Below are 18,636 nucleotides of genomic sequence, written 5' to 3'. Positions count from 1 at the left end.
CCTGTACTCTTTCCTGCCTATGCAGGGGGTCGGACTCGATGATCTATTGAGGTCCCTTTCGACCCTAACATCTATGAATCTATGAATCTATGGTCCCTGCAGAGGGCAGACATCCCATGGGCTCTTTAGGTAACCCTGAGTTGCAACCTGAGCTGGATACATTCCTGAGGAAGGGGAGTAACCTGGTCCCACTGCCTACATGACTGGCATCACATACCTGGGTGAGGGGCTTGGGGTCCCTATTGTTCTGAGAAATGCCAGTCTGCCCGACAAGCTGTGATGCATTTCAAATTGGTTGGCTGGCAGCCAACAGATGCTGGCCTCCATTGGACCAGGTAAATGAAGTCATTTAAGTTAAGGACTGCCCTGGAAGAGGGGCAGTAGCCATGATGAAAACTTAGAGAGAAGCTGGACCATCTGAAACTTGCTCTCTCTCGAAACTCATGATCAATGAACTGCCTGCCTCCAGATGGAATCTTCACCTGCCTCTGCATGATACTTATGAGTAACCTACCTGAGACCTAACTAGATATATAGCTTGCAATACCTCATTTATGTCATCAAAGGCTACCCAGCCATGCCAGTTTGCTCTATGGGATTTCTCTGATATTGCTCTACCCTGTACCCTATTCCAAATCTTCTCCTTGTAACCAATAAAGTTCTCCTTGCTGTTGGGGTGCTCAAGTTGGTACATGCAGATGCTCACTGCACCTGGTCTACATTTATGCAGCTTACTTTAAACTGCATGATCATAGATCAGGAGTGGCTTGTGAAGACTTTTGCCAGTTTCATAAGCTGTGCCACAAACCCAATATAAGTAACTTGGGGTAGGGGGGAGAGGCAGGTGGGATCAGGGAGGCTAGAGGGTCCATGGGGGTGGTTGGAAGGTCTGTGGAGGGAGCTGATGAGTCCACAGGGAGGGGGGTGTCTGTTTGGGGATAGGGGAGTCAGCGGACTAAAAATAGCCTGGTCAGGGTTGGGGGGGGAGGAAGAGCAGAGCCCTGGGGCTGGGGTGAGAAGCTGGGCTATTGAAGCACCTGGGGCTGCATTACAAACATTCAGTTGATTAATCTAACCCATTCCAGATCTTAGTTCATCTACTCAGGTATACTAACTTAGATCAGACCCACCATTTCTGGCCTGATTAACGCTCCCTTCCCCTCAACTTCTGCACACACGGGCATTTAGATCAACCTAACCTTTGTTAGGTGAAACTAAACGTAATGTCTGCAAGTCCCCACTTGGGCTAAACTGAGTGCTCAGACTTGGGTGTCAGTCACAAAGGCACTAGGCCTAGGGACAGACATTCAAAAAGCCTGAGCCTGAATTGGTTCAATCTTTGCAGGTTAGTCTAACCTGGCTAGGCTGAACCAGTTTGTAACTAGACAGACATTGTCTCTGGACTGAGAAAATTCAGGCACATGCCCTCAGTGGCTCAGGCTAGAAGCTGGGAGGGGAGAGGGTTCTACAGCAGCCCTCCCTTCCTTCTACAGTACTGAGCTGAGGCAGGGCTTGGCCAGGCCCCGGCAGGACCTCTGATTAGGGAAGTCTGCCTGCACCATCTCAGGCTTTTCCCTGATGGCTGCTCCAGGGGCGGGAGTGTTACCTCAGCCCCCTGCTAGCACTCTGAGGCAAGGGTGTGTGTGCAGTGTATGCATCTGTTGATGATATGGAGCTTTTCAATCTCCCTCCCTGCTTCTTTATACTTTCTACAGCAAACTGACCAGTGAGCAAGCCAGCAGATGACTGATAACAGCACTTATCACCTCATCAGCAAAACAATGGCCTCTCTCCATTAGTTCAAACTCTTCTTAAGCAGCTTACCAGCTAACCTGTTGATTAGCTCCAAAAAGCCCTAAGCAGTCACTGTTCTGTCTGCCTGTCCCAGTGAAACTGGAGACAAGCACACGCAGACACCTCTTGGCATTAACTAGCATACCACATGTTTAGGGTCTGTGGAGCTAGGGTGTGAGCTGTGGGAAATAGGAGGGAGGGAGGGGAGATCCCTGCTTGTCCAGCAAACAGCGAGGGTGGGGGATAGGACAGGGGGAAGCCAGGCAGACCCTGCTGTACTTGCAGTCTCTGCCAGAGCTCCAGCCAGGGAACAGAGGGGGAGGGGGAGCCGTGCTATGGAACAGGGAGCCCCATCCAGCCCAGAGAACATGCCGGGATGCTGGGGGAGTCTGGTTTATCTTAAACCAGCAAGGGATCTGGGTCAGGCATTGCATAAACCAGTATGACCCAAATCAATTAAGTTTGATACCAGATTCAACCAGGTTTATCTCAGATCAGTTTCAGTCATTTTCAAATGGGTTTATGTGCACTGAACATCTGTTCTGTTACAGGGTTAAACTAGTTTCTTATCACTTAAACTGGTTTATGTGTAATGCCTGTCCCTAGCCTAAAGAATTACTGTATGTAACTACTGTTTTCTCCCCTGTATTGCTCCTTTAAATTCCAGAGATATTTGCTCAGTGACCATGCAATGAGACAAAGGTGATGCAGGATTTTACCTAGGGGACACAGAAGATGCTTTCTGACAGAGATTTTGCTTTTGTCCTTTCTAATTGTGTTGTTTAGCTTTACTTTTACTTTACAAACTTGAAAAGGTTGTTCTTTGTATATGACAAAGCAAAGATACAGTGATGAGCAGTAGAAACTGGATGCATGTTTGATCCCCCAAAATAAAATACTGAAAAGTTCTAATGAAATCCTAACACACTAGGATTCTAAAAACACTATCTGGAACAAGTTTCCTTAGTAAAATGCTTTTGTTTAGTGTGTAACTGAAGTAATATTTCTTTTGTGAAGACACAAGCAAACCAAACTCCTGTAACTGGATATATACAATTAGTTTCAAATATGGACTCCCAAGCAGGGATGGAGGAGTTAAAATGTATATTGTTATAAGCGTTGACAAAGATGAATTAAGATAAGCATTTTATCTATGAGTACTCTTTCCTGATTATTCATGCATTACTTTCCCAATGTCTTACACAGTAAGAATGATTCAAGTTTTCCATCTCATTGTGCCTGTCATTCTGTCACATTTTAATGTCAACACTGTGTTTATTAGGGACATTTTGCCCAGGGGGTTTGTCATTTTTTGTCTTTCAGCCACTGAAGAGAGAAAATACCACTATGTCCCTGCATTTTTTGCATGGCATCATACTGACACAGCAAGTTGGTGACTAACTGTGCTGTCATAATAGGCAGTGAACCTTATTAAAATATGCTCTGTTGAGAATTATAACTTCTTTATTTTCAATGTATTTAATCATTTCCTTCTATTGCTCCATGCTTCTTAAGATGACACAAACAATAGTTTGTATGCAGAGAATGAATTAAATGAGCCACCAACTCACTGTGATGACCAAAAAGTTCACAATCCTATAAATGAAATAATTATTCATGAAATGAAAGGAGGACAAAATAAAGGAACCCCAAAGCCCAATGTAACAAGCCAGTACAGAACTCTTAATACCTACAGTAAAAACCGAAGGCTAACTAATCTGGACTTTTTATGCAAGAGAAAAGTTTAATAATTGCAAATACAAAAGCCCAACATCTCTTCTTTTGTGGCTATGATTCTTGATGGATAACTTTTTAGTTTGACTTTTGAATAATATCACTGCCTTATGAAAGTTTCTCTGGGACTGAGAGTAACATGATCTGATGGTAATCGTTACAGTTACTTACCCCTTTCCTGATCAGGCTTGTTTTTTTTTTATTAATATTCTTTCAAAGTATATTCTTTCTCCCATACTCAACTAAAGAGTTGTAGTAATGTTTTCAAGTTATTTTTACTGATTGCTTTGAGTAGATCTGCAGTTGCCTGCATAGCATGCTTATGGTTCTTTAGTTTGTTGACAGCTACTTTATGTAGTCCCAAGATGATTTCAAGAACAAGAGGCTGGTTTCCATTCTGCCCATTTGAGTATCTTCACACTGTGGTATCATTGAACAAAGAAATGAATGACAGCCAGAACTCTTTTTACATTTCATTAATATTCAGAAAGCTTTAGACAGCATAGGCAGACGGTCCCTATGGTAGATACTGGAAACGTATGGATTCCCTGAAAACATTATGTAGATTTTTCCAGTCTTTATCAATATGCCAAATGGGCCATAATCTCCAACCAAGAATCAACAAGGTGGTTCAATGCTACTGTTAGAGCTAGAATTTAATGTACTGTCCCCTTTTTTTCACAGTAGTCATTGGTTTTGTTGTGTGACATGACTGTAGCATGCAAACTGGAATTCCATAGGTAGATGCAGTCCTTGAAGCCCAGAGCTGATGATATCTATCTCCTGAATTCAGTTATAAATAAAATGCAGCAAAAGACCAATAGCCCAGTTAGAACCCCTCAACAATTATGCTTTGTACTTAGGAAATCAAAAGCCAGAAGTTAAAGTTGATATGAGCCAGGATGTTGCTAGGAAGAACAGCTTTGAGTACTGTTGAAGAATTTACTCACCTAGGTAACATCTTCCATATCTCCAGTGATTGCAGTAAATGGGTACAACAAATTCTACTTTTAGAAGTTTACTCCTCAGTAAAACTTAAGGGTTCCTGTACACGTGCGGGGCATCTGCTCTGACAAGCTGTACGTTGGAGTGCACACAATTAAATGAGTCTGCAGGAGCATGTTAATTAGCATGCCTCAGCGTCTCATGTATTTAGCATCCCCATGCTTCAAAATGGTGCTGCGGTGCTTTAACTAAAGCTTGCTGGCTGAGCTTTAGTTAAGGTGCTCCTGCTGCCTTTTTGAAGTGTGGGACACTGAATACACAAGATGCCGCGGTTGCTTTAATTAGAGCTCTGGAGAGCCACTCTAATTAAAGTGCCCTGCCTCCTATGGAGCACTTGTAAAGACAACCTAAGAACACCAAGTTGTGAATCTATACTAGTTATGTCCTAAGGAGTTATGAAAGAGCTGCACGTCTATCTATAGGAAACCACAAAACTTTCAGCGTGGATGCCCTGAAAAAGATATTCAGCATAAAATGGTCAGACAGGTTAAAAAATTTTAATTAATATTCTGGAGTGGGCACAATTACCATCTGCTGCAAAATAGCGTGGATAAGAATGAGGAATTATCTGAGACATGTTATAAAAATGCCAGATAACAGGGTCCCTAGACAAGCCCTGTTTTGGCACCCCCAACATCAAAGGAAGAGAGGTTGATATACAGACACTTTTTGTAGCAAATTATGATCTGAGGCAGCAAACTTATCAGTGTAAGCAGGTTAAATGAACTGGCCCAGAACATGGCATGGCCTGACCTCTGCCTTATACATGATGGTGCAAAAACTGGATTAGATTCTATTTGGATGTTGCAAAAATGACTTAACTTCATGTCTCCATTCTCTTTTATGGGTCAAGGCCACAGCCATAATGCACTCTGGACAAAATTTCCCAAGTATACCGCCTTCATTTACAAAGAAGACTGTGTATGCATTGAAAATACAGTCCAGTTAGGGTGTGTGGACTGCCAAAGGCAATAGGAGCATGAAACACTCAAACTGCAACTCCTAAATAGCACCAAGGATTCTCTTCTAACTGTAAATATTTTGGTTTTCTCAATAAAATATTTTGGTTTGTGGTTTTGTTATAGTTTTTGTTTGTGCGTTTTTTTAAAGTTAAATGTTTGCTGTAGAAAACTGCCACTTTCTAACCTGGATATCCATGCACATTTAATGTACTTTCCACAATAAAATGAATGATTGAGGCTTGCACAGGGGTGGCCAAGTCACTCCCTGGTTCCTCCTGGGTCCTGCCTTGCTTCACCCCCTCTGGCCTCTCAGGTTCCCACCCTGTTGTCTCTCCTGCCACACCTTGATGTTGTGATTGGACAGGGAGGCAGGCCCTAGAGGGCAGGGTGGATTTTGCTTCAAGTCTTAGGCGTTTGTCTGGGCTAAAGCCCACTTTACTCTAGCTAGGCCTCTCCACCTGTGGTCCATTGTCTCAGGGCCATAGACTCCCAGGCCCCAGCTCGAGCTGTACCCTGGCAGGCTCTCAGCCCCTCAGCCCCTGGTCTTGCCTTCACAGGCTTTGGGCTTGGGCCACCTATCTTTGCTGTCCCACACCGAAGTCCTTCTGCTAACACCAGCGCCCCCGCTTCACAGGGTCTAGGATCTGGGGTGCTCTGGGCACCCTTCTTGGTGGCGTCCTTTGGCACTAAAGCTACAACCCAGTCCTCTGGTATTGAAACACAAATGAAAGATATGAGCATCTCCTCTCAAACAACAGGTTCCCCACTCTGTGTTAATACCATCTTATGGCAATGAGCTACAATGTAAGCCCCAAAATACTTATCTTCAGCTGCCTGGTGGTGCAGGGGTTTCTTACAGCTTCCATGAAGCCTGGAGTCCTGCCTCCTGGTCCAGTCAGGTGCCTCTCCTCCCTAGAGGTCTGCTTCTTGTGGCTTGCAAGGCCAAACTGCTTCTCTTGCCTCAAGCCCTGGACTTATATGCCTCTTTTTGGGTCACCTACCCACTACTTCACTAGCTGCATTGTGCTGGCTGTACCTGAGTTGGGTGGCCATTTTATTCAAGTACCCTCTACCTCTATCAGCTAATCCCTGGCTCCCTCTCTCCTTCAGTAATGGGGTAGGGGCTCCATTACAATCATATAAAAAGAAGAAAAGCTAGCATTCAACAATTAGCACTTTTGCCATCGAGACATTTTCTTTTTTGTGTACTTGCCTCCAGTTTGTGTTAAGCAAACAATTTCCAGAAGCTCCTTTATTCAAACATGCAATAGCATAACCAAAATGTTATTTAGCAGTAAGCAAAAGTCATTTTTATAAATCAAATATTCTCTCTCTTACCACACTAAGATGAAATCCTGGAAATATCCAGACACCAGATTAGACCCTGTTTCAATCAATCACTTAAACCTAACTTGAATCACCACTTGAAAGCTTAGCTTTAAACTCCTTCATAACTGTCTTGCTGAATCCACGACCTAGGTAATTTCATTCAGTGGAACTACTCATTTTGGTAATACCAAGCACTACTCTGGATATCGTTTGGAGAATTGGACCTCATTATTCAACAGCTGTTATTTAATAGTTGCTCTTATAATTTGTGTCTAATTGATTTATTATATTGTAGTAGTACCTAATTCATCAAAGTTATATTTGCGAATGAAATATATATAATATGTGGCCTTCAGAAAAAACAAGTAAAAACAAACAAACAAAACCAACAGCTCCACAAAACCTAACCTTTTGTCTGCAGATTCTATTAACAAAAAACCTCTTATTTTCTACAACGCCAAATACAGATGACGAAAAACACTGCAATTTATTTGGATGGATTTGACAGCCTTTTGCTACTGATGATAACAGGTGCTCCTGCAAGAAGCCCAATTAATGGAGGGCATGAAGCCTTGATTTTAAAAAGAAAAGCACATCAGGTGGATCCCTCAAACTAAATGGAGACAATTGCAGTATCAGGTCCTAATTTAAAACTCTGGAGGTGAGAGACTATTTCACTTTTCTTGTGTGTCCTTAGATTCTTAAAGTTCTGAATCGCAGAACTCTCTGTTTCTCTGTTAAATTAAAAAAAAGCAAATCAGAGGAGAGGAAGAAAAAAACGTGCAGGGATCATTTAGTTTTTCATCATTTTTATATGGTTTAAATCTTTCTATAGTTCTATTAATAGAGTAGAATTTGCCCATGACTGTGGTACATGTAGAAAATACTGCAGAACTATGACAAAGCTATGAGATGGGCACAATTTTAAAATCTCATTGCATGATTAATAGCGCTAACCACAAGTGATTAAAAATCATGACTTGCCCCTCTCCCCAAAACATGATACTGGTTTAAACATGTAAATAACATTGCTCCCCACCCCCACTACTTACACGCACTCCTATTTGAGGTTTTTTACTTTTTTTTCTGAATCTGCATTCCAGTGACATTTTCAAGTTTGTTTTTGGAGTACAAGGAATAGATTCATACTGTTATTCAATAATCAAAAATTTGCACATATTCACATGACTCCAGGTCATGCAGCTTTAAGAAAAATGCAATCTACCACAAGACTTTGTGACAAAGAAATATTTCTCAATTAACCCAGAAGTTTTGCTTAGGAAGAAAATTGATGAAAGATTTTTTTTTAAGTAATTAAGAGGGAATGAATTGAATTGTACCTCTGTGAAGAGCTGTGTTTATTAGCTCCTGTGTACACTAATGAGTAAATTAGATTACCCAGGTTACTGTAAATAAATCTTGTAATGAGGAGTCAGGATTAAATTAAATCTGGGAAAGAAACTAAGACTATGTTAGCCTTGAAAAAGCTAAATCTTGGAGAATCGTGGGCACCCTTGGGACAATGGTTAAGTATTAAGAGATTTTTATGTGAAATAAAATTAAAGAATTGCAAATCACTGACAGGCAGGTTTGTGACTGGACTGGCATATTGATATTTACACACTGTAATGTGAAATGCTTCTGACTTTCTAAGCAGACTGAAGGAGTTCCTTAAATTTGCTTCCAGCTAATCAAGATCAAGTGGCTATAGAACAGGAAAGTGTAAGCAGTAAAATTGATATATCTAAATTCAGCATTAAAATTCAAGAATAATCTGTCTCACTCTGAGAGTGTGCCTCTATTTTATTAAGTATTTTAATCCCATATAATTAATTTATTAGTAGCAATTAATGTACTGGTAGCAGTATCCTTGAGCAAGGGCTATAATTCAAGAAATCAAGCTTATTAAAAAAAACCCATAACACTTTCATCCAGACTTGTGGAAGAGATACCCAATATCCCAAATGTTTTTAAGCCAATAGGAGATGAATGTGTACCAACCAGAAGCTGGGACACATCTTATTGAGCACCTTGCACTCTGTGTCTTATGCAAAGCTTCTGCAATATATGCATTTTGTAGACTTATGATACAATGTGTTTGGTCCTTTTCAAAACTTTATTTTTCAGTACAATACTTAGAAACATGTACAGTCTTTTTGTCTTTTTTGTGACAATTTGACACAGCTTGGGAAGGCAAGTTCACCATTCATTAGAGAAATGCCACCCAGAGGGTTCTTTCAAAAAAAGCTTTCTGTATTCCAGTTGAAAAAAATGACTGAATACATGGCATGGCCCTGCATTACAGATCTGATAAACTGTCATTACTTGTATTGCAGAAAATGTGATATTTCTTACTGTGCTGCTTTGTAGACCAATGTCACTGGGGAAATATCACAGGCAGCTTTATGGGCGGCTGTCCTACTTTATATGCAGGCACATCATAAGGAACTTTATGCCTGACAGGCTTTTGAGGGAGACAATGCTTTCTACCCAGGTAAGATTCTCCTTTTATTTCCTCTATGGTATAACGTGTATCCCCTATTTACCACTTTTCTCCCCATTTATAATTTAAACAGTATCCTTGATCCCTCCTGTTTCGGAAACCTAAGCGTGTCTAAGGGCTTGGGTCCCCTCTCCCATTTTCTTCTGCCCTAAAACCTATGCAATTAACTTCTGTCACCTTAAAAGCCTTTCTCACAGCACATTGCTTCAGCTGTTGAAGCATATGTAATTACATCCAGCAGAACCTGTCCTGGGGCATGCTAGTTTCATACAATTTTTATATCACCTTTTTTCATTATTCAAGCAGAGTGAATTCTTTAGGACAGAGTGATTATGCTAAAATTGGAACTATTCAAGGTAAAGTATTCTCTGAAAATGCAGACTCTTGCTCCCCCTACAATGAATTCAGAATCTGTTGTTAAATATAAAAAAATAAAAACATAAAACAATCCACTTGGCAACACATTGGCAATGCATTCCAGACTGTCATCGTTCTGAGTTTTCATGAGTCCGTATTCAGGATCATTAGTGTTTTATGGCTTGGGTTGTGGCCTAATTTGGTAGAAATGAAGTCAATGATTAATATCACATTACAGGCCTATGCAAAGTCTTTTCTGACTACAGCAGCAAGAATCTGTGAAGAGCCATTTTAGAAATTAAAACAAGTCAGGCCAACATTATGCAAATAATTCCAGTGAGGTGCTGCTTCATGATGAAGAGCCCCTAACTGCCAATCCAGCATGATACATGAATAAATATTATAAACCCATTCCATTACTAATGTAACACCCACACACACACTTGGGTTGTATATTGTGTTTTTGTGTGTTTTTTTATGTGGGCAAGATGACCCCTTGTTTTGCCCATGTGCTCAGCACATGGGAAGCTGGGGCATGTATCTGGGGGAAATATGTAAAAACCTCTGACCTCATTGGCCAGGGGAAGCAGGATATTCTTCAGACTGATTGGTTGGGAGAGAAACTGGAGTGTGGTGCTTCCTGACTGGACAAGGCCAGGGTGATGTCATGCAAGGTGATATAAGGTAAGCTAGGGTGGTTTGGGGGAAGATAAATTGTTAGGGGCTGCCACAGAGTGAAGTTTCCTCCAAGGGAGAAGGAGTTGCAGATAGCAAAAAGGGAAGCTCAGGTAGAGGGGAGAGAGAGGAAAAATTGTCCCAGTGTCTGAAAACTTCTCTCTTTTCCTTTTCTTCCCTTTTTTCTTTTGAGGTTTTAAATGATTAATACTGGGGAAAAGACTCTTAGTGTCTTGGTTTGTTTTGCCAGGAGTTAGGTTTGGCAGTTTACACAAGGTTGAAACCTGGGAGTTTCTGCCAGTTTCGGGCTGGGGTTGAGGTTTGCAACTTTTTGCTCCCCATGGAGCTGTGACCCAAACTACCTGCAGCCCAGGCCTAGAAGGTCTTTCCCCGTGTTTCTTTTAATTGCCCTTTGCTCTACTGAAACTGTGTGGTTGGGCCGGCTGTAGTCATTAATCAACCTGGTTCCTTTTGGAGTTTTTCCTAGAGTTTTGTATCAGCAGGCCATATAATTCAGCCCAGAAGTTTTGGGGTGTGCATGTGCTGTCTGGAGCCACAGTCACTCCCCATACACACATACAGCCTCTCGGTGGGAGCAAAGATTGGCATGCTACCAGTCCTCCAAGAGCAACGAGGGGCCCCATGCACTGCAGAAGGACCCACGCTCTCTAGCAGTTTTCCCTGGCACAGCGCAACCTAAAGACTATGTATTGTAGTTTGTAGTGTTTTAAATTGCATTTGGTGGTTTCCTCTGTTTTCTGTAATAAATCTGTCTTTTGTGTTTATACTGCTTGCGAAAAGTTTTTTTTTTAAATTTAAAGCATTTAGTGTTTCCCAGGTGGTCTAGGTGGGGGCTAGAGCCAAGGTAAAATATATTTAGTACCTCAAAATTGAACTCAGGCCTTGTTGCTGCCGACTGGTGCCTGGCAGAAGGCTTACATTAATGCAGACTGAAAAAGGGAATCTCTGTTTTGTGGGAAATTCTGGGTTGTGTCAGAGTGAAACAGTAACAGAGTGGAATTTCTTGCTTCAAAGGACAATCAATCAGCTTGCCCATCAGCCAGGCACCAGGCAGGCTGGGCAGCCAGCCAGCCAGCTGGGTAGCTGTGCAGCAGGTAAATCAGAAGGCAGCTAGGCAGTCTGCCTGCTCACCTGCCAGCTAGAGAGCTGGCCAATTTACCTGCTGGTTACTCCAAGAATGCCCAGCTGCCCGGTCCAGCAGCCTGTCCAGCTACAAATTGCAGAGCTGTCTAGCCTGGTGGCAGGCAAGTTATCCAACTACTGGCAAACCAGCCAGTCCATGCACCAGGGCTGCTTGCTGGTTTGAACTGCACGCTTTGAAGGAATTAAGCATTACCACAGAACCTTGATTCTACCAAATCAGCATTTTTTTACAGTAAACTCTTTAGTCAGAAACTCTTTCACTTGCTCAAAAAATAGATTGGATAAAAAAACCCAATAAAGATGGGGCTAGGTCCAAAAAAGGCCTTAGTTGCCTTCAGCAGCTCTTATACAAAACTTAAGCTCCTAAATGCAAAACTGATATAAAAGCTCTCTGCTTAACTGCTTCCTAAGATATTTCCCTGTTGGACTTCAAATTTCTCTAGACTCCAAGAGTTCTGCTTCTCACAGGCACAGCTCTGAGTAACTTGGCACATCTTTCTCACCTAATCCTTATCAGGATCCAAAAGTTAGGCATGCCTCTGTTAAGTCCCTCAAGAGTCCGATCTGTATCTAATGCACACTGACAGAATTGGGTTCTCTTCAAACAGCATCCGTTCCTTTTTTGTATGCCAGTGCTGATTATAATAGACTCACCCAGGAAATGGAAGACTAAAATTCAGTTCCTTCATCTGCCAGGAGGTTCAGACCAACATCTTTCTCCTTCTCAGAATGTTCCCTAACCATGGTAGTAGGGTAGTCCCAAGTGAGGGACACCCTTCACCTTTCCTGTTGTAGCTATGTCACTGTTCAGCAAAGAATACTAGATTCAGAGAAACAGAAACAATAGACACAGCTACACGTGCAATTAATGTACATGGAAAAACTCCATCGCAGTTCGCACTGGAGTTTATTGCTCCCAGGTGCAATGTTTACATGCACACCTGCTCCCTGGCTGCAGCTCTGGCAGAGACTTTCAGGCTGCTCCCTCCCTTCCTCCTCACCACTCCCTGCTAAGAAGGAATTCTCCAGTCCTCCCTGCCTTGTGGAGAGGTATCTGTGTATTAGGTAGCAGACCACATGCTGGCTATGGTCCCTGCTGTGATAAAGGCAGATTCAACAGGTAGCTGGTAATGTCCCTCTGTTGTTTTCTTAATGGGGTGATAAATACTGAGTTAGGGGTGATAAACACTGTTATCTATTCTCTGATGGGCTAATCAGAGCATCTTGGCCCCCTGACCATGCTCCCCCTCAGCTCAGTACTGTCAAAGGGAAGGAAGGGCTGCTCTAGCATTTCCTGGCTTCTAGCCTGAGCCACTGCAGGCATGTGCCTGCATTTCTGGAATGAAAAAGGAATGTCTATCCACCTCCATATCAGTTCAAGTTTTCCAGGTTACACTAACCTGCAAAGATTGAATCAATTCAGGCTCAGGCTTTTTGAATGTCTGTCCCTAGCCCTACAGTCTTACCTGCAAGTTGAATACAGAGTGCAGAACACCAGCACAGAATGTAAGAGATCAAGCAATGAAAAAAGGATCATGGAAGACCTCAGGATACAATTTCTTCTATGGAATACCTTACCCTCATATTATGGTGGCAATATATACATGTTGATCTAACTTATTTGCCAGGGGGGTACAGCAGTGGTTTCTAGTCTTCAGCTTAAGAGCTCAACATACCAGTCATTACTGATATATTGTTATCAGTTCTAGGCTTCCTTTTTTCCATTTCCATAGTGCAGAAGTGCCAGTCACAATCTTCTTGGCGGGAATTCTCTGTGTAAAGGAACTCCTAACTGATTTAAAATTACTCAAGCAACTCCTAAGTCACCCTTTCTGTAGCCCCTGGTGCTACGTGTAGAGAGGGGTTATTGATATCTTAATTATGCTCTGTCTTACTGCATTTGAGACAATAGTAGAAGGGATAAGGCTAAACCAAGAAAAAGAGAAACAGTCAGTCATGTTAGTCTTAAATTATGCAGAAGGCAGCCTAAGTTAGTCTGTAAGGTGCCATTCAGACCTGCCTTCTGTCCAAAAAAGAGAGATATTATAAAGGGTGGAAATTCCCACTTCTCATAGGAATTGGGTGCTGCCAAAGAGTGACAAAATGAATCACTGAATGAATGGCTTCTTTACTTTTCATTCCATCCAGGAAGAGCACACATCAACTGCTGAAACTTCCTCACCCTGATGAAGGTTTTGCTTAAAAGCTTGCTTAGTTTTTTCCCAACTACTTAAGTTGGTCAAATAAAAGCTATCAGATTCATCCAAAAAACCTTGTCTGACTGACTAAATTAATTTCCTGGGTTTTGATTGTAGTTGTGTTGGTCTAAAGACATAGGCAGGCAAGGCTCTTTAAGTGTATTTGATAACTTTTATTAGACCAACTGAGTAGTTGGAAAAAAGTCCTTAGCAAGCTTTTAGGCACAATCACACTTCTTCAGGAATAGGAAGTTTGCTGTATGAATTTACAGAAATCAGAAGCTTACTGCATGGTCAAAGCCTCAATATTTTTCATAACTGATTGTGAAAGTGAACAACATACACATTGTTTTTAAGGTCTGGAAAACCTAGACACACCAGGGCAAAAGCTGACCATAGCCAGATAAATGACCCTTTCTGATATGTTCTGTTTCACTGCTATGATAACCTTGGCAACTGTGATAGCTGAAAGTATGTCTATGTGGTAGGGTGCTTGCTGAATGCTCTGTGATGTTTAGACCAGGTGTTTCCTGTGGTTTGTTCATGCATTGTGAAATGTATGCTATAGCTAAGAGTTTAGTTAAAAGTTTAAAAAACCTAGGTTAAGGCCTTGTAAACGGTGGCACAGCTAAAATTAATCATATAAGGGAAACGCAAAAGCCTGTACTGCTATTGGTTAGTCATATAAGGAAAGTTCATGGTGTAAGATTGTGAGTGGCTGTGAGCCAACAGTGTAGCTCAGAAGTTATAAATTTGCTAGCACATCCGGAAATCAGCAGAAGGAAGACACAGCATGGTAAAGGATGCTATTATGGTGAAGAGAAGCTGCTGACCTGGGTTTGGTGGGCCGGTGGATCTCGAGGAGCCCGAGGACTGAATACCAGGGTCCTTTCCAGTACCCCTTAGACAGCACAGATCAGGGATGCCTGACTTGGCTGAATTTTGTGAGGCTTGTCATATACCAGGCATCAGAGGGGACTGCCGATAAGTTGCTGGCTTGGAATATTATTGTCTGTCATTGTTGTCTTGTTATGCTACACGTAGTTGTGTGTTTGTTAAGTCAATAAACCTTTTTAACCTTTTTACTTCCGATCACTCTCTCAATCCTGAATCCTCCCGCTGGTGGCTGGAACATAAATTGGTGTCATGAACAGGATTGAGAAATTCTGGTCTGGAGAGAAAGGTCAGAATGGAGGGAGTTGGGTGGGCTCCATTGGTGGGTTTGCTTAAGGAAGTAACAGGGATGGAGAATCCCGGGTGGGATAAGGATAGGTTGAGGCCTGCCTGGAGTGACCTGGGAACCATACCCAATCAGTGGGTTAGGCTCACCGCTGCCTCCTGAGGTAAACCTAAGAAGGGGTGCCTGTCGTGGCTGCTGGCCTTGTGCCTGTGGTTAGGGGCTGAAGAGAATGCCCAGCTCTGGGAAGAGGTTACTCGATTGAGTAAAGAGCTGGAGGACGTAAGGGATTCCAACAGTGTGGCATGTGAGGCTGCACTAGCCACCCAGGGTTGCTTGGAGACATTAGAACGAAGGGAAGGGAAGGTTATGATTGCATATGTGGCTGCTTCCCTTCAGAGGAAGGCACAGTTGGTGCAGGCCGTGGAGCCCCCCTTCGAGAAGGTGCGACAGTGCTTGTATGGTGAAAAACCAGAAGTAGAGCTCTGGGAAAATCATGGGAAGGGGACTGATGAGGGGGGAGGAGATTGATGATGGGCCTTGTGCTAAACCACCCCCATATGTCCCCGCCCAGAGGGAGGAGTTTGGCCAAGCATTTCCAGTAATTGTGACTCACTCAGGGCCGCAAGGGGGAAGCCCCCAAACAGAGCTATGCTTCTTTACTTGTGCAGAGATTCGAGATATACAGGAGCAGCATAAGTCCAAGCCAGGGGAGCCAGTGATACTGGCTAGTTCGAATGTATAGTGAAGGGGCCTCAGCAATATCAGTGAGCTGTGCTTAGGTGGCCCAACTTGTCCTGTGCCCCGAACTCCAGTTGAATCAATTTTCAGGAGCCAGTGAAAATGTTACTTCATTTTCTGATGCACTACAGGCAATCACCACCAGTTATGGTAATGTGGAAGAAGAGCTTAACCCCACCCCTTGGGCATGGGCCAATTTAGAGGAAGCTGTCTGCTGTTTGTATCAGCACTGAATGACATCATTCATGCAGGAGCTTGGACTCACACGCTAGATGAAGAAGTCGTGACAGCACCGATGTGGAAGAGGTTCTGCTGGTGGGCACCAATGGAGTGCACATCAGCCCTGTTGGCCTTGGAGCCAGAGGCAGTGAACAACCTGGTAAGAGATGTGATCCAGCGATTAGTGCAGCTTCTGCCCATTTTGCAGAAGCCAGGGCTTGCCAAACCATTGAGAACCACCAAGGCTATGGTGGTGGCATCAGGGAAGGACAAACCTCCGACCCCCCCAAATTTTTGGGAAAAGCTGGGGAAGGCTGGCCCAAGGCTCTGCGAACAATGATGTGGAAAGACTTGTTGGCTGCCAGTTTCAATAATGTACAAATCGATGGACTGCCTACCAATGTCCTATGAGGGCTGTGGGCTAGACACTGTAGTGAAGGGGCAAGCCTGAAAGCGGAGCCTTCTGCGCCACCGGCAGTGTCACTGGGGGGATTTTCTGCCCTAAGGGCAGAACTGTCGACATTTTCCCAGGCACATGCAGGGCTACCACCAATCACCTTCCCTAATTGCATGGCCTAGGAAGTCCGGCCAGTCCCATTTCCAAGGGAAGGGGCCACCATGGTGGTGGTAGCAGGCCGGGGACTGGGATCTGATATTGGCTTCTTAATTTGGATACCCATACAGATTCAATTAGGTAAGAGCGAGAAGTCAATCAATATGCTATTAGACACGGGTGCCCAGATTTGCATTTTAGATTCCATGGACTGGAAGGGGGAGAAAGGAACCCCTTATCAAGTAATTGGGGTTGGAGGCACTAGACGACCAGGACATCTGGTTTGAGTGACCTTTGCGTTACCTAATGGCTCTAAGGTAATGGTGGCAGCAGTAATGCTTAAAGGGGGACCAAGCTCACTGGGACTAAATGTACTAAGAGGACAGCGGTTTGCCCTTGAGTGACAGAATTGGCAGTTTGGGTGCACAGTGCCTCACCAGGAACCAGAAGAAATGGCTATAATGGCTGTAACTTGATGTAGCATGACCCCATTAATTCTGCATCCCATGAAAGGAGTACACTGGCCCCAGTATCGAACTAAGCCCGAGGCCACACAACCTATCCAGTGTATTATAAGCCAGGAATTGGAAGACAGAACTATTATCTGAACCCACTCTCCATATAACAATCCAATGTGGCCAGTGTATAAGCCAAATGGCGGCTGACTACTGACTTTTGAGCTTTGAATGATAATACCAACCCCCTGATGGCTACTGTCCTGTCTCTACCAGCCTTAACAGAAGACATCTGGTGTTATGGACCTGTGTGGATGGGATCTGTTGATATTAAGGACATGTTTTTTTTCCTATCCCCATCCATGAAAGCATTGGCCTGTATTTGTTTTCACGTGGATAGGGCAGCAGTATACCTACACCGTGTTGCTCCAGGGGTGAATACACAGCTCCACCCTGGCTCAGGGGGTTCTAACTATGGTAGTTCATGAGGTTCAAGAGGAGTACCCCGACGTATGCATGTGGCAGTATATAGATGATGCCATGGTGGGCATTCAAGAAAAAAGGCTGCCATCAAGGTCTTTGAATCATTAAAGGAGAGGGTGCGTGCTTTCGGATTCACGTTGTCTGATTGGAAAGTCCAAGAGGTAGAACCCCACTGTGAATTTCTACGGATAGAATGGCAGAATGGGGGGCCCACAATACCAACTGAAGGGCTGTGGAGTATACTGGAGATCCCGACTCCCACTAATGTGAAGGAACTGCAGGCCCAATTGGGAGTGCTCAATTTTTGACGTATGCACATTCCTGAGTTTAGTGTATTAGCTCATCCCTTGTACAACCTGTGTAAGAAGAAGACTGAATGGGAATGGGGTCCTGAACACAAATATGCCTTACGGGCCTTTAAAGAAGCAATAACCGTCCATGCCTCCCTAGCAGCACGATATCCAGGAGAACTTTGGCTTCATGTAGGTGTCTCAGAAGGAGGACCACATTGTAGTCTGTGGCAGAAGGAGTTCTCAGAGGCAGAAGGAAAACCCCTTGGATTCTGGAGCCGAGGCTGGAGAGGGGCAGAAGCAAGGTATACTCTCTTAGAGCAGATGTTGTGTGCAGCAGCGGCAGCCCTGGAAGCCACGGAAGCGCTAAGGGGGGAATTACCCACAGTCATCACTACTTTGATACCTATCCTCGGAATGGCTCTGCCAGACTGCCAGCTGCCACCTGGGGGAAAAGCCCAAGACACCATGGTTCAAAAGTGGATTTATTACATCTTGAGCCAGGTCCAATGAATAACTCCAAAGGGACACATTAGTTGAAAGGGTCATAGAAAGTACGATTAATGTTTATCCTGACCAAACAAGCTACAGTGAACCTTCACTCATCAAGGAAGCACCTCCTTTCTCACCTGAGATGGTCTCGGCCAATGTTGAAGTCTGGTTTACAGACGGGTCTGCTCGAGGTCATGCCTGGAGGGGAGTCACCTTGAGGATAAGAGATGGCAAGCAGGTGGTGGTACAAGGCCTCGGAAAAAGTGTGCAGTATGCTGAGCTCAACGCAGTGCTCACTGTGGCTAAGTGGGAATTGTTAAATGGTCCATGACCTGTGTCACAACCCAGTGATTTTTTGGTGCCTCGGCACTATGGAATTTCCTGGCCACATGAGAGCTCCTTTGCACGGCAGAGTGTTCTGCTGCAATTAAGAGCCTGCGTGCAGGAGAGTTCCCACCAATTTGCAGTTTCCTTTGCAGGATGCATTTCTTCTTTGCAGCACAGA

Source organism: Alligator sinensis, unplaced genomic scaffold (assembly GCF_000455745.1).
Source record: "Alligator sinensis unplaced genomic scaffold, ASM45574v1 scaffold117_1, whole genome shotgun sequence".
Taxonomy (NCBI): Eukaryota; Metazoa; Chordata; order Crocodylia; family Alligatoridae; genus Alligator; species Alligator sinensis.
This window is presented reverse-complemented; position numbering follows the sequence as displayed.